Below are 16,886 nucleotides of genomic sequence, written 5' to 3' on the forward strand. Positions count from 1 at the left end.
CGAAATTGGTGCGTTCCACGAATTCCCCGCAAGTCTAGTTAAACACAACCGGTTTTGAGCGAATGATAAACATATCTAATTATAATTCTATATAGAACACATAGTGCCATCTATATTTAAACAAATTAATTAAATATCGTCGTTTTGGGTTGAAATCATGTGGATTTACGATTATGTCGTGCACAAGTTTTGTGATCCGTTGTGCTGTGCAGGGTGGAGAAGAAACTTTAATCGTTATAGTCTGGCTGGCTTGACGCAAAGTATATCTCTACTTCACGCCCTCGCGAGTTTATTGCCCCGGCCGCGTCGGTTCACCTGGCGCCGCGCGTGAAATTTATGATTATTGCACTTTCTACGCGAAAGGGAAATCCGCACGCTTCAAACTACAAAACCTCTCAATACTTAAACAAAAATTATCACTTTTGATGTAATGATGTAATTTAGAACATCCATAACAACGAATTTTAATAGCTCCAACGACATCGCAAAAGATGTTGCGTTCCATTACAACGTAATGGAATAATAAAGGAAATTAGACGTAAATAAATCATGCGTTAAGGGTTGTAAACGCCAAACGCCCTCACAAAATGAATTAAAACATTTCTCTTTCGCCATTTACGCGTGGTCCAATGTTTTATGTGAGTGAATTTTTTCGCAATGCTATTCAATGAATAATTGATAAACTTTGCGCGTTCGACACGGTGCCGTTTTGGGCCGTTCACACCGACGCATGACACCAACGTTCTTTTGACTCATTTATAACTTGGAAACGCGCCGGCGTAATTCGATTAATTAGCAAATTTATAAATTACTGTCGTGCACCTGCCGCGCGCGCGCGTAAACACAGTGCGAGGGTAAAAATTCACGCGACGCATTCGCAATAATCTCGTGCAGCTGTGACGCATTCGGGTGCTCCATTACCGTCCCCCCAAAACGTAATTAATTAATTAATTTTTATCTCGACGCACGTACCGGGAAATAATCGTTAAACATGCGGTTTGCAAAAAAAGTGAATACGACCGTAATTACAGCGTAATTTTTCTAATTTATTAGCTTTGCGATAACACTTTTTTCAGAATTTATCGAAACCGTAAAATAAAACATTTTATTGCCTAGGCAGTAAATATTATTTCATTTTTTGTGGTAAAAATTGAAACAACAGTTGAAAAAAACATTTTTTTTTCAAGCAGAAAATTGCGCTGTGGTGTCGTAAAATTTTGATGACAATCCGACGTGTATGAGAAGTATAAATATATATGAGAAAGTATTTTCATTACTGGTACGTTCGTTGGTTGATAATAAAAATTTCGAATGCGTTTGTGCCACTCCCAACCGCCTATCAAACACCATCAGCGAACGTAAAATGAGGTAAAACCATTTTAACCGTCAATTTTACTGCTTTCCCGTAATTTATGGACTAAAAATGGCTTGGAAGCCGCAGAAATCAGATTATTCGTTCATCAAAAATATAAAACTTGTCTAGGTGTATAAAAAGTGTTTTATTAAATTTAAAAAAGCCAAAAAAAAAATTAATGGTAAAAAAAGCAATTCATCACTCCTAGTTGTACAATGTGACAAATTTACAGATAATTGACATCATCATCGCCATCAGCATCAAAGCGCCTCCCTTCAAACAAATATTCAATTAAATTACAAAAGACAAACACCCCGTCAGCGCTCGACGCTAACGAACATGAACACGAGTGTGCGCCTTCGGCGCTCCTTTCTGCAGGTGGCGCTGACGATGGCGATGGAAAAAGACGAGACGTAATTGAACGTGCGATGCCGTAAATTGAAATTGATTTACTCGAACACGACACGTCGATGATTTATTCAATGCGAAATTTGAAATTTTCGAAATTCGCGACGTCGAACGATTAAGCCATCAACGCGCTGTGGGAAGATCCAAGGATAAGAAAATGTAGGGGGCGGTTGAAAGCTAAAACTGCGGTATTAAAGTCAGGTGCAGGGTGATGGAACGAAACGGGCGTCAAAAGTTTGCGTAAACAATTTGCGACAGGGAGGGGAGATAGAAGACCGGATGATGAAGGCAGGGTGCAAGCAGGAAAAAGATAACGTAATGAGACGAGGCATCAGCTCGGCGTATTAAAAATCTTAAGTAAAATTTAAGTGGACGTTGAAAATGTGATTATTGCCGAAAATTTAAACGGTATTAAGTGATTTTCTACTTTTTTACTGTGGAGATTTTTATTTTACGGAAAAAAGTGAAAATAAAGTTTTAAAGTTATCTATTCACGTCCGCCGGATATAAAATAGACGAAACAGATGTCTTCAGTTTTTGCGCATTGTGCCGGTTATCCTTGATGCCCTTAAACTCCGACAGTCTTCCAGATCCTTTAGATTACTCAAGCGCTGCATCGTTTATCACACCTGCAGCATATTTCGCGCATTTACATGAAAACTCAACCAAAACCTAAAGCGTCAAGATCGTAAACACTGAAAACAGGGTTACCAAATGTTAAATAAAATAATTTTAGTTATTTTTATGTAAATATTGTTCCTGTATAAATTGCAGATTTATTTATGTGTGTTTAATACTTGAAAATTTAATATTTATTTGTTTATTTGTGTTTGGCGGTTGGTAACCCTACGGATATGATGTGACGTGATGTGTTTCCATGGTCTTCCCGTATCACCTACGGCTGTATACGTTCGCCGGGAATATCTTGTGTTTTCTGGAGGAAAAACTCCGTAACTTCCGCAAACAAGTTGAAAACTTTGCCGATGGCGCAAATTCTCGACCAGAGTCACGTTCGCGTTTTATTTCCGTGGGACGCATGCGGCGATTCTTGCCTCTGCGACGGCGACGCTTATTTGCAAATGTTCAGAGTTGTTACTTTACATTTTTCTCGGGGCGTGCGAGTATTTCGCGCGGTTTTGAACTCTCAACTTGAAAATAGTACAAAAAGCCGGAAACAACAAGCGTAAAAAGTTTAGAAACGTGTTTATGTATAAAGACGACTGGATTTGCCATTGCAAGCCGCACCTGGTTGCAAAAACAACAAATCGTTTGTTTTATTGCTTTTTGTTTTGTGTTTTTGTACTTTTAACTTTTTTCTATTTAAAGATAAAATAAATTTCGCACAGGCTCAAATACTTGTTCACAAATTAGAACGGCCATTTTCTTCCGTTTTATTCTCTCTGGGGTTAGGTGTGGAGGCGTCGCTGGTGGTGATGTAGTCTAGGTTGAGGTTAGATCGCTGCGAAATGGAAGGCAATTTCCAAAGCACCACGATATTGAATTGTAGCGCGGCGAGTGCTTTGCAATAAAGTTAATTGGAACATCTTTTCCCGGTACTTTCTTTTTTGCTTCCTCGCCAGCTATTTTCCCTTGCTGGCTGATTTCTTCCTTTTGCGGTTTACCACAACATCAGAGCAGGCCAGCAACCCAACATTCGCATTATTCACTTCTTCGTACGGCCTCTTTTGTGGCAATTCTTATTTTTCTTTCATTTAAGGCCTTTTAAAGAGATTTTTCTTGTAAATATTTGTTTTGATGTTTTTAACCTTAGTATAAATAATAAATTAATTAAAATACTTTAATATTAATTAAATTCATTAATTTCATGCAAAATAACTTTAGTAACATCCTGTGTGAACTATTTTATTGATGCCAAATACCAGGCTCGATTGCCGAGAGACCTGGAAACGGCAGAGAGCAAAAAGCGGGAACGCAACCGGAAATAAATGAAACAGGTAATGCCATAAATCGGCGTAAGAGACTGTTATGGGATACATAAAACCTCGCTCGCGCACGCCGAGAAGAAGCCAGCTCCGTCGAATTGCCACTAAACATTGACAGCTAACGCCAATAGCGTTACGCCATTCCCTAGTCAGCTTCGGAACCGACAGAGATCCAGCCCTAGTTACATAAAAGTAGAGAATAAAACCATGAAACCAGCAAAGCATGTTTTATACATTATACATTATCGTCCGAAAGTACAACCACACACGAGCAAGCAAAGTCAAAGAAATGTTAATTTTATTACGCTATCTATAAACTAATAGCTCACTATATATTCGTAAAAATCGAATTTTAACTATTTTGATTTTTGTTTAGGTATTTCTATTTTTAGATGGTATTACATTCGGTACAAGTCCTTGCACTACTCCTCGGCGTAAAGGATGCGTAGAATCATAAATTCCATGTGAATTATTTATTCCTTCCTCGCTCTGTGCAGCTTTCAGCCCCGGCGAAGTATACGCGGTTGCTTGGATTCGGGTGTGCTTGCTTGGTTGCCTCGCTTGTCGACGACAGATCCGAGATCCGTCCGCGTTGCTAGGGTTGCGAGTCGACGCTCATTTTTTCTTCTTCTCTTTTTCCAACGTTCTCAGCGTCGGCATCGTTGCGAACGTTTCTTCCGCTTCTTCCGTTTACTTTTGCTTGCATCTGCGAGCTAAATTTGTCGGAGCTTTCTCTGTCTGCCGTTCATTTTCGTGCTACTCCGCGGGTGCATTATGCAACCCACAATGCAATGCAACGCGTGAATGATGGCCGACGGCATGAGGCGTGAGTTGAATGGCCTCGTTTTGTCTCGATGCAAATGACGCAACAACTCACAACAACAACAAACAACAACAACAACAACATATATAACAAATAGCAAGTCTGACGTTGAGGTAGACGGACAGCAGTAACCGGAACATTACATTACTTCATGTACTCGTAGACGGCTTTTAGTGTTATGTGGGTTGCCTACATTCACTATCAATCTATTTCATTTTATTCGAAACACCTTGGGCATTCTTGATGCTTGTTTGCATTGCATTTGCCATTTCTACTCGCCCCAAACACTTAAATTTGCAATGCAGTACTGCCCGGACTAAAAATTCAAATTCAAATTCAAATCCAAATGCATTCAAGAGTAATAAAATAAAAAGGATAGTGTATCGATGCAGAGCAACGCAATACAATCAAACATGAGCAATACCAGTACAGAAGTTACGACTAGGCAACCATATATACACAGAGTTCTCTTACACGCCTCGTTTCTCGATAGCTCTCGTTAGTTCTCACTCGTATTGCCATCGCGCCAGAGTAGTAAATTTTCTATACCGGTGATAAATTTAAGTGACGGCACGTTGCAACGCTTGAGCGTTTGAAAAACGGCCCAGCGACCGGAAGCGTCAAGTTTAAAGCGCGGTCCAAAGAAGCGCGTTGAAACGTTGAATCATTGAAACGTGCAAACGTTGAAATGTAAAGCACAGAGAATAATTTCGAATGTTTCAAAAGCGCATTCAGCATTCACCGTTCGAAGGCGCTTTGAACGACTTCCTCTATGTTGGCATGTTGGTGCGTTGCAGTGGCAAAAACAAATAAAAACGATAATGGCCCTTTTTCCATTTTAAATGTGTAATGTTTTTAGTTTCATAGCAGTAAAGTACCATCGATAAATCAATAGCGGTACACTTTTTTTGTGAATGCATAAAATCTATGAATATGTAAAACTTAGAAAATAGGTTATGTCGAGCACGTACGCAAGGTACGCAAGAAGAAAATAGTTCATCGATGTTATCGCTAGAGGTCGTTTAAGGCGCTTTGTGCTTTTGTGCGTCGTTGGTGCTATTGTGTGCGCGACACGCACGTTTACACTATTTCTTTTTTTCTCTCTTCCTCTCGGGGTGGCGTTTTTCCACGCGGAAAGCTTTGTGTCACCTTCTTGTGGTAGTGGGGCACACACACCCTCCATTTCTATTGAATTCCATTACAGTTGCCAGCGTTTTACGCGCGCACTTTTCGAGCTGCCGCCATTGAAATGCAAAATGCAAATGTGTGTCACTGGAACTGGATGACTGACGAACGCGAGGACGGGCACGAGGGTGACGTTATTATGTTTAAACCTGAGGTGAGAGTGTGTGGAGGACAATGCAGACAAAGAGGCGAATGTGTAACATGTGCTGGGTTTTCATTCCGCTTCGTACGACACCTTACATCACGCTGTCAAGCGAGAAACATCAGTTCAGCACCGCCATTTAGAATAAAGTGAAAAAGTATGCACTTCTTTGAATTACAATGATGCGGGTGCGTTAATCATTCGAAAACACGGTTTAAATTTTATGTTAATAATAATATTATGTTTTAAATTTATTTTTTTATAATTTAGGACACACTGTAAGTATGCAAATCTTGATCGTTGGAATTTTAGTATTCAGATCAAGATCGGAAGCTCGCAAGATCGGAAAACATCGAAAACACCCACTTTTCCGAGTCTCATTGTGCATAACTTTCCAGACATCTGTTGTACACCACTCGTCTCTGTCATCCTGCTGCAAACCCTAAAAGTCAGGTAGTGAATCGCTAAAGGTGACCTCGGTTGGGTGGCGTGGGTTCGACTGCGACGTCAAGTTAAACTAAACTTTCTCATGGCAGAAAATGAAGGATGGGGTGCTTGCTTAAAAGGATCGGTTTAAAGGATGAAACATGGAGTATGAGATATGAGGGATGAAGGGCAAACAACTTGAATTGTAGATTATGTCGAAACATACCCAATGTGCTGATTTTCAAAGTTAAATTTCATTTTTTTTTAAATAATTACACAACAAAACAGAATTTTAAAAAGTTTGGAAGAAATATAGAAAAATGTGTTTCTTTTGTTTGTTTCTGTGACTTTATCTTTCACTTTCCGCATTATTTTTGGCAATTTTCGCTTTCGCCCGCAGCTGGATGCGAGTTGACGAGCGACGCAGAGTTCTGAAACTGCGTGGGTTGGAAACGGGCGGACGAATGAAATATATGTTGATAACTATTTCCAAGCGATGTGGCATCGTCGCGCGTGATAAATCGCCGAAATATGTTTCATAACTATTTTCACTGGAACCAAGCGCCAGAAAGCAATTTTTGCAGCCAGGGCCGACGTAGATGCGCGACAATAACGACGACAAATTCCATCTGAAAGTAAAAGTGATAAATCTACACTGTGACTTGCACAATTGTCACATTTGCAAACTAGTTAAATTAAACTTGAACCCAAATTAAACAATACATTTCTTTGTTTTAGATCTGATGGGTGTCGCTACAAGTCCCGCGAGAGTTCTGGTGACGAGGTGACCTCTCGTGGGCAAAGCGAGCGCACACGGACATTTTCCGAGGAGTGATGACAGCACGAGCACCGACAACCGCGCCCTACGCTGCACATCGAGTCGCACGACATGCCTCGCCTGCGATGCCAGCGCCACCGCATTAACCACCAGGCGCTCTTTTCGCTGCTTTTCCTAACCTTAAAACTGGTCGGCATCGCTCACTGCGGACCGCGTTATAGTTCACGTATAGTCGAGATTCAATCGGGCGCTATTCGAGGTGTAATACTAGAGTTAAACTCGCGTCACCTCGAGCCAGTGGAAGCGTTTCGTGGTGTGCCGTATGCTGCGCCACCTGTGGGCCCACTACGCTACCGACCGCCGCAGGCACCACTTCCGTGGCCAGGCACTCGACTCGCAGACACTTTTGGTGCAGTGTGTCCACAACGCTTTCCTGACGTGAGCAACAGAACATCAGCTTTGCAGTTTATGCCTAGGGACGTTATCATCACTTGAAGAAACTTACGCCGTTGCTAGTGAATCAAAGTGAAGATTGCTTATTTCTAAATATCTACGTTCCAGGAAGTGGTAAGTAGTAACAATAATGATTTATACACATAAAACACAGTGAGGTTAGTTACAGTCAGTTTATAACTACAGACTGGCGAGTCAGATTTTGATCATTTATGATTTACTATTAAACTACGGGGGCAAAGTGGCAGGGAAAAGCTAGCAATATAATAAAATCATTTATTTCCCACTAGAAATTTTTGTGCACAAATCGTTTCAATCACAATCTTCTACTTTCGCGATAATCCAGAACAAAAACACATATAGACCTAATTTACAACGAGAGTTTTGCGTCAAACTATTAACACGTCTCTGTTAGGACACTTAATGGCGTCCCCGCCTGGCAGCCTTGAATCATTGTACATCCTCTGCGCCTTCTCCTGATCTGACACCTGGCAAGATGGCATTTGCTTGACAGGTTCCGGAAACGGATTTGCCAATCGCGAGCTCTTCAAGGGCATTGTCAAACTCCTATAGGTTTTCGATGCCGCAAACTGCCTCTGTTGTTGTGTGGTCTGCGGCTGGCTAGCGTTGTTCAGCCGTGTGAGATCAGTGGACGGATTGTAGAATTCCGGCATACGACTGGGTTGTGTCTGCGGACGCAATGCACCGTCATGTAAATTCTGGGGTCTTTACAAGCTGTTCTATCTTTTGCCATCTGATACGGTTGTGTGGTATTGCACATGCCATTTTGATCGCTTGCTGTGGTGTTAGCATTGGCGCATGCGTTTGGGTTGCTTCCTACAGTAGCTCCCCTGTGCCGCCAGTGGAACACTGTTGATCGGTTTGTTGTTGTTGTTGCTGTTGTTGTTGTTGATGATTCAGGTTATTTCCACCATGGGGACTATTAGTGCAACTAGGGTTGCCGTGGTTGGCAGAGGAGGACCAACGTATAACGGTTGGTAGGTGCTGGGTGGCTTTCATCGTGGTGACCAGTGTGTTGAAAGGCAGGGGTGCGCGGAATTTTGTAACCAAACTTATAAACATGTTGAACTCGAGCAGAGTGCGCGTTCACCTTCAGATGTGATCGAGATTTGTCGAAAATAGGGGTAAAAAAGGCAGGAAAAATGTCAGTAGAGAATTTTTGAGAATCTAAATAACAATGATTGTGTTGGTAAAAATCTGGTTGCCATACCAACAAATCACAACACACTAAGATATAAAATGATATTTAAAATACGAACAAATGATAATTTCGAGACGTAATTGATGTGCTGTGCTCTTTTTGGCGGGTTGAAACTAAGCGAATATTCATTTATTCCAGAATCCATTTTCTTCCTCGCTTCACCCCTTTTTGACGTCGGGGTAAAATTAAATTTTGCTAATCGCTTCGTTTTCGTCCCTGGAAACGGCGTGGAGTAATATATGGTTGTTGTTGCACTCATGCTCGCTTTGCCCTCGCCAAAGCGGGCGTCGGATGCTTTTAGCGGTTTTTCTTTTTGGCTTTTTTAATCTTTTGGGTTTTTGCGTGTGAGCGCGCCCCGTACATTTGGCAAAACGCCCGCAATTTAGCGTCGAGCACAAATCCACAACTCTTCAACGCCGGAACGCTCCAATCCGACAATACCGCGAATCTTTCGAAAGCGGAAACTTTTCATTGGTGCATCACGCATTGAAGAGCTGTATGTTGCAATTCTTCAAATTGCGACTACAAAAATGGCAACGCGCGCTGAGTACTCGAAGGTATTTTAATAAAGGTGCAATTTGGCAAGCGCATTTAGCTCCGCCCGCTATTTTATCACTCGTATGAGATGTTATTACGTTTCGCTAGCGTCACACCTCGCGGCCACAAAAACGACGAGCACATCAGGTGCTTTATGCATGTCGTTACATAATGGCCAATTTCATTAGCGCACGATTTGCCTCTCGCTCCGCTCCGGCGCGCAGTAATTACAAATTACATGCGAGGCAATAAGTCGCCAAGTTCAGCAAGTTTAGCAATAGAAAATGTAAAATGGAAAATTCCCACAAAGCGATTAAGAAGTCTTTTAACCACCGCCACAAAAAGTACTAATGGCGACCTCAAATTGCCTTATAAATCATTTTTTACTCGCTTTACTTTCTTGCTGCTCGTTTTGCTACCGTTCGGCGTGATAAGAACGCGCTCGTTATTGCATATCGACTTTATAACGATCCTCAAGTGCTCTCTTGCTAGGCCCAAAGTAGAAAAAAGTACATATTATGTTGTTTTTAAATAAATATTTAATGACGTAATTTACATTATGTAATATTCTAACAGGGATATTGTTGGCTGTCATGAAACACTTATAATGTTCGCACATGATGCCAATGTGATAATGAACTCGGCTACAAAATGGCTGCCAACGTAATGCTAGAAAATTAATAGTGTTTGAGGTAAGCACGGGGAGTAATAAAGATAAAATATCCAGTTTTACTATTTACATGTTATTAAATAATAATTGTTAATAAGTAGTTTTCCCGCAACTTTGCTGTGATAAATTTTACTAAAAAAGTGTTTTAATTTTACTTAGTCAAATTATATACCTAAATATTAACAATGATTGAGATTTCATATCAACTTTCAGCACTGATTTTACACATTCCATGGTGTATTTTTGCAATAAAAAGTAGCTTATTTGATTTTCCAGAGCCAGTAATATCGCCATACCAAAATTTATCAAAATCAATTGAATGGTTTTTGCGTGAAAGCATCACATATAAACATTTGCATTTATAATAATACTTAAGGTATTAAAATCATGTATATTTGGTTGCATACTTTAAAATAATATTCATAACATGAAATTAACGTTTTACTACTTAATGTGTTTTTCTTGTCTTTCCAAAGACTTTAAAAATAAATTTTCATATAAATTGCATTTCGGCCCTCCTTGAAATGAATTTTTATTGCCCACCAACTGGTCGTGGCTAGTTGCAAAGATTGTGAGATATGAACGCGCACAATGTGCGCATTCCGTCAGTTTCATGAAGCGTAGCACACAGCCGTCAGCATTCCGAATGAAATTACTTTAATAAATAATAACAACGATCTCATCTGCCTGCGTAATATCATGTCGTCATACCAAGTATTTAAAATGCTGAATGTATAATTTGATTTCAACTCCGCCAAACATTTGACTTTCTTTCTTGACGCTGAAAGTTCAATTGTGTTTTGAACGCTCGGTGGCGAATCTAAATGTACAAGATGCAAATGTGCAGCATCCGGAGGATTGTTAAATGAAAATGCAAAAACTTGAAAGTTGAGAAGCGTCCGGAGGCAAAATACAAGTAGAATGCGTTGATGCAAACATTTGTAAAGACGCATAATGTGGAATGTACAAAGTTTATTCGTTTTGATTCTTTAATAGTAAATTTGCTATAAGCACTCATATAATTATATATGCATTATTATATAAAAGGTATAAACCATAAAAGCTTAATGGAAAGCTTTACAACTAAACAACTAAGTAGGCAAACATTTTTATGTATGCATGTTTGCCTATCAAACTAAAGTTATAACCTAACTAAAACACTATTAATGTGTTCAAGCTTTACTATCGTTTATAATCCTTTAAAGTCCTTGGAAACTTGCTTCTTTGCGTATTACAACACTTATGATGCTGTAGCAAGCACGTATCTCGTTTGGAAATTATTCCGCAAACCACAGAACCGCATTTCTCCCCATCTCTTTCTATCAGGTGAATATTCCACCCACCTGTAACAACAAGTTTCGATCCATCTTTACTAGTTCCAACTAGAGACTCGAGTGTCCTGTTGTCATTTGTGAAACTTCCGCTCTCTGTGCTTTTACGAGCCGTCGTTGAGTTTGCGTATATCTCATTGAGAGTAATGAACCAATACCCAATTGGACTGTTTACATACATCACACGGTCGCACGGTTGCATCCTGACGCCCGCCACATTATAATTATATCCTGTTATCTGTTTGGGATTCTCTAGCAAACCGACCGCGAACGTAGGAGACAGGAAGTTTCATTATACGCAAAACATGCCAAAGCCATCGCTGATTTATGGCCGACGCGTTAAATTCCGACTTTACTGCTAGCGCCATCTATGAGTAACTAGCGCATAACCGCTAGGCTATAATGTCACCGATCGTAAATTTATCAAATCTTGTTTCATTGGTTTCGGGGAGGGCAATTTGGCGACTGGTAACAAGAACATCGAGGTGGGTAACGAGTTGAGGACTTAATTGAGTGACGTTTCAGACCAGATAGCTGTGTCGCGCAACACCGTAAAGGCGTCACTGGACGATTACATTTCGGAAGGCAGCCGGTTGCACAAGCCCACTTGTACGACGAAACGAATCTCGTTACGTTTAACGTTAAGGTCGTCGGTTTGGCAGATGCCACACTGCTTTGGCGAACGGGCGAGCTAATGGCGTCGAAGCGGTTTCGGTTTGGTTCGGACGTTCCGGCGGTCGTCCTTAATGTGCACCATCGAAATTCTTGCGCAATTGCATCAACCTTTCACTTGCAACTGGATTTAACACGATAAATGCTTGTTTCTAAGATTATTTTTACTTTTCTGATAAAAAATAAAATTATCTTTAGATGTGAAATTAATAAGGACAAAAAGTGGCACACATTTCCGGCATATTTTTGCTGGCTGCGTCTTGGTCGTCGTCGAATATGCAAATTTGATTTTCGATGTTCTCCAGCACATCCGGCCCGTGCTGGAAGCTTCCGGTATATTACGAACGGTATCTTCACATTCTCCACCGCCCCCGGAACTCTTGCAATGGTTTTCGTCGTCGCGCACCGCAGCTTGCGTTTTTCCACATTTTTCCTGTTTGCATGCGCGCGTGAGGTTTCGAGTGCTGAATGAAAACGCGGACAAGTCGGAAAGCTTTGATCCTGTCGCAAGGACGCTCCGAGGACGCTTGCGTATGCATGTATGCAAACGTGATGCGATTGCGGAATCATCCGCTCATGAAAGTTATGCAACCAGACGGGCAAGTATAGTGGGAAGAAGAAATCGAGCTGTTTTTGAGCAGGATGTTCAATATCATCATTGATATTTATAAAAGGAGTCAAACATGTCTAAATAAACTATTTTCTATATTAATTTTGTTGGATTTTGACGGTTTTGAAATAAATGTTAGTAAAAAAAACTAAAAATAACGGAAAAACGGTGAAACTGCACGAGATATCTTTGCCGCATGCGTTTGAGGGGAGAAAAGGGAGCAAAAAGCGTAAAAATCCGTGGCTTTGATAAAAATAAGTCGGCGTTAACATTGGCGCGGCATAAAAACCAGGAAATCACGTTTCGCCACCGATGTGCCGGCAGTGTCGGGCATTCACCGATATTTGCCCAGATTTGCCAGAGGATTTCAATGGGAATCAGTTGCCGTGATACCGTGACGCCATCCAAACGTGTCATGTATTAACTTACACATAACTGAAATCTAAACCAGCGAAAAAGGCCAACATAGATAATATTTATACGAAAATTTTAAATTTTAATATAAATTTACATAAATTTGAAACAATTTAGTCTAATTTTAATTAATTTTGACTTAAATTACATGATTCAAGTAGATTTAGTAGCTTTTGCATGTTCCATTAGTTTTGGCATCATTGTTGTACTTGTTTTGCACGCCGGTAGCAACACAAATAATAATAAATAAACCCAACGTAAGAAGTATTTTACACTGTGGACTCGTTTCGTGCGCGCAACAACGATAAAAGCACTTTGTACAACTAGATATTCACGTTTGGATGTGAAATAAGAAAAAACAAAGCAGCGCATAAAAGCGGACAAAACAAAATGTCCGCCAGTGTTTCGTTTCGTCGGATTGGCGGATTGTGGATTTCGGTACGCGTGTGTGAAGTCGGTGTATAAGCACGCACTAGATTTATGCCTCTTTTCGTGCGTTTTTGTTGTTTATAGCCGTCCACCTCGACCGAATCGCCCACACCTTCGTTAGTCGCTGTTTTCGTATGCGAATCGACGCCGAACGCGGAATTACGATTTCGGGGATTGCGGACAAAAGCCGCGCCATGCTTTTTATTGTTATTGGTCGATTGGGGTAAAATTTGCATTTTGCATTAATTTACAACCGCCGAATCTGACGCCAGAGAATTTCAGCACTCAAAAAGTTAAAAATACTGTTTGCATCACAATAAATCTCAGGATTTATAATATTGGCAGTGTGAAGTATGTTGGGTTGCGTTTAGTGGTCGAAACGTGACTAAACATATGAAATTAAACCGGCCATGTTTGTTTTGGGACAAAATCCTAAAACCACAATGCGATTTTACGTTATAAAACACCAACAAAGTTGTTTGTTGCTAAATATACGTATCAATACTTTGGCGCGCTAATACCAAACACAATTAATTAATGTTTAAATATTTTTAAGTGCTCACAGCCACCAATGCAGATATATAAATTGCAATTAACTATTATCCAATAGCGATGTTATGGCAGCCATGTTGACTGCGTGTTTGTCGAAATGCGAATTTAATTAATTACAATTAATTAGATTTTATGTGCGGGCATTATTTGCGTGCGCACTGGGCGACGCAATAAATTCGCAAAGATAGTAGTGGGACGATGTGTTGACCGTTCGTCGCGCGGACGCGCGCGCAATAATAAATTTAATGGCGTCGACGTGTATACTCGCAGGATGCAGGCGAGAGGATGCATCACGCATTAACGAAAAGGACAATAAACAGCAAACAGGAAAGTAAATTTAATTACTACAGGCTACACACGCGCAGCGACGAGAAATTATTCAACTTGCGTTTGCAAGTTTGTGAGTTTGTGATACATGATGCAAGGTTATGTCCGTACACCGAATTTAACGCAAACAATGCATTGTTTCATAGTTTCAAAGTTTAATAATCCTTAGATAAATTATTTACATCACATATTTTGATATTGTCTACAATTTATACAAATACATGTTTTTACCCGCAATTTGGTTACCGTAGTTTTTAGTAAAAATTAAATTAATTTATAATTTTTTGTACAAGACCTTATTAATGGACTTTAGCGCCATCTAGGATTAAATTATTTAACAAAAACTGTATTTCAATCTCGGTACCAACTTTCTTCCTTTATTTAACATCATTTGAGTCATAATTTTAGACCTTTTAATAGTTATTCTCCTATTTGAAGCGGAAACGAATTCAATAAATAATAGACCATGAAAATCTGTCCATCAGTTCGTGAATTATAAAAGTTGTAACTAATCCGATTTTATTTAATATATACCAATACATAAAATATGATCAAATATTTTTAAAATAAAAACTTTCTGGTGTGTAAACCACCATTTTGATTTTAATCGTGAATCAACGCTGAAAATTTACATCACTTCCACATATTGCTGGTATTGAATTGATGTTATATCCAGATTACAATCGCAATCGTCCTTTAATCATTTTTGTTTTGTATTTTATCTGTCAAATGAATCCACACGAAAACCACGCAATTTCTACGTGTGTATTACATTGTATCCAAGATACATCCATCTCGTCCGTGCGATGTGAATAATGTGAATTTGATTTCTCCGGCTTTAGCTGCGGATTCGACTTCGGTTTTGCAGTAAACAAAAAAACGCGCTCGGCTTTTTAAAATGATCGATGATCATCTCTCTCGCTCGCGCGTTTGGGATATTTTTATCGCGTCGATTGGCGAATTACTCGAATGGAAGGGTGTCACTTCGATCAATCAACTTCGTCCCGGACTCACGCGTCCGAAATATCACCGAAAAACGTGCTAAATGAGGGAAAACAAGAACCAATTTGCGTACGAGTTTCGAGAATCAATTTTTCAACTCGCAAACGATACAAAAACTCCCAAACAGCTAAAAAAAAATTGAAAAAATTTAAATTTAAATTATGTAAAAGTTAGGTTAAGTTATTTCATTAAGTATATAAAACTTTGTCGATATAAAAATTAGCGTGGATAAAAAATATCGGAAATTTTTAATTAAAGCTAATTAAAGTCAAACAAAAAATCTAAATGCCTTTAATTTTCATTAATTAAACATTAATTTGTAAACTCTGGCCCAAATTACGACAGCACTAACTATCCTATTCTCTCTGCGCTTCCGGTTCGGGCATTCTTCGCGAACGAAAGAAGTTTTATTTGTTTACTGTAAAACTTTTCAGCTGTTTCGGCAAAACAAATGAAAATAAGTGAGGGCAATGGAGTAATGAGTTGATAAGTTTACAATGTCCTTCACAACAAAATTCCATTCAGTCGAGAAAAAAAAAACGAAAAAAAAAAGTTTAAGTTTTGTTAAAAGCTTGCATTCATTAGTGTTAGAGTTAGGTCGATTGAAAGTGCCGAAGACTGAATCCCAAGGATGCCAAAGGATGCATAAGAGCGAAAATGGAAGGGAAAACGACGCTTTGGCGGGGCGATAAAGATAAGGAAATAAGTTAACCCAGGGGAAGTAAGCGATGCGATTTGCGCGCCGGTCGCCAGAAAACGCGAAAGTTTTTAATCTAATTTAAGTTTGCAGTCTTCAAGTTTGAAACAAAATCAAAAAAGAATCGACAGAAAAATAAAAGATTCATCGATAAGAAACGAAGAAATAAATGGCAGTAATATTAATTTAATATTCATATTGGTAGTGACATCTGTCGGCAAATTTTTAAATTAAAATATACAACAAAACAACACAGCAGTGGAACAAAACTTCAATTGTAGTTAAAATTAATTAAGGACATATGTAACTGTGTTCTTGAAAACAGGATTATCTTCATTAGCATATTCATTTGAATTCAAACGATGAAAACCAAAGTTTGCAGTTGAAGGACGCAAGACACAAGATGTAAAGTCCACCCGCTGCTAACAACAACCCGAAAATTAATTCCGCCTATGAAGTTAGCCCGACCCTTTGTTCCACCCAGACGATTTCTTCTGCCCCACTATTCTAATCTTAAAGTCCTTGCGTCGGACCGCCAGGCCTCTAAGGAACCCTAAGAGGACATGATACGAGGACGTCCCACAGCGTCCAGTCAAGTTGCTAACTATTATTAGCCTGTGGGTCATTATCCTTAAGATTTCCACTCTACACAATTTGCTTTCAGTATATTCCACATATATAATGTTATTTATACGTGTGTATGTTTGGTTGCAGGCAATCGAGGCGTGGAGGCCCCTACGCGGTGATAGCGTTCGTTCACGGCGAGAGTTTTGAGTGGGGCTCTGGAAACCCTTACGACGGGAGCGTCTTGGCCTCCTACGGGCACGTCATCGTTGTGACGCTTAATTTTCGCCTTGGTGTGCTGGGTAAGTTACTTAAACTTAAATCTAAATAAATACTGTTGCGCCATC

At 39.7% G+C, this 16,886-nt stretch overlaps 1 pseudogene; it reads left to right on the forward strand.

Annotated features, from left to right (window-relative positions):
• Positions 1-16,886, forward strand: part of LOC135802090 (neuroligin-1-like) — a 93,856-nt pseudogene that overhangs the window by 53,324 nt on the left and 23,646 nt on the right.

The sequence above is a fragment of the Atheta coriaria genome, unplaced genomic scaffold (genome assembly GCF_025399875.1).
Source record: "Atheta coriaria isolate IRGN ID8LTWV9N9 unplaced genomic scaffold, Caltech_Dcor_3.1 hic_scaffold_15_pilon, whole genome shotgun sequence".
NCBI lineage: Eukaryota > Metazoa > Arthropoda > Insecta > Coleoptera > Staphylinidae > Dalotia > Dalotia coriaria.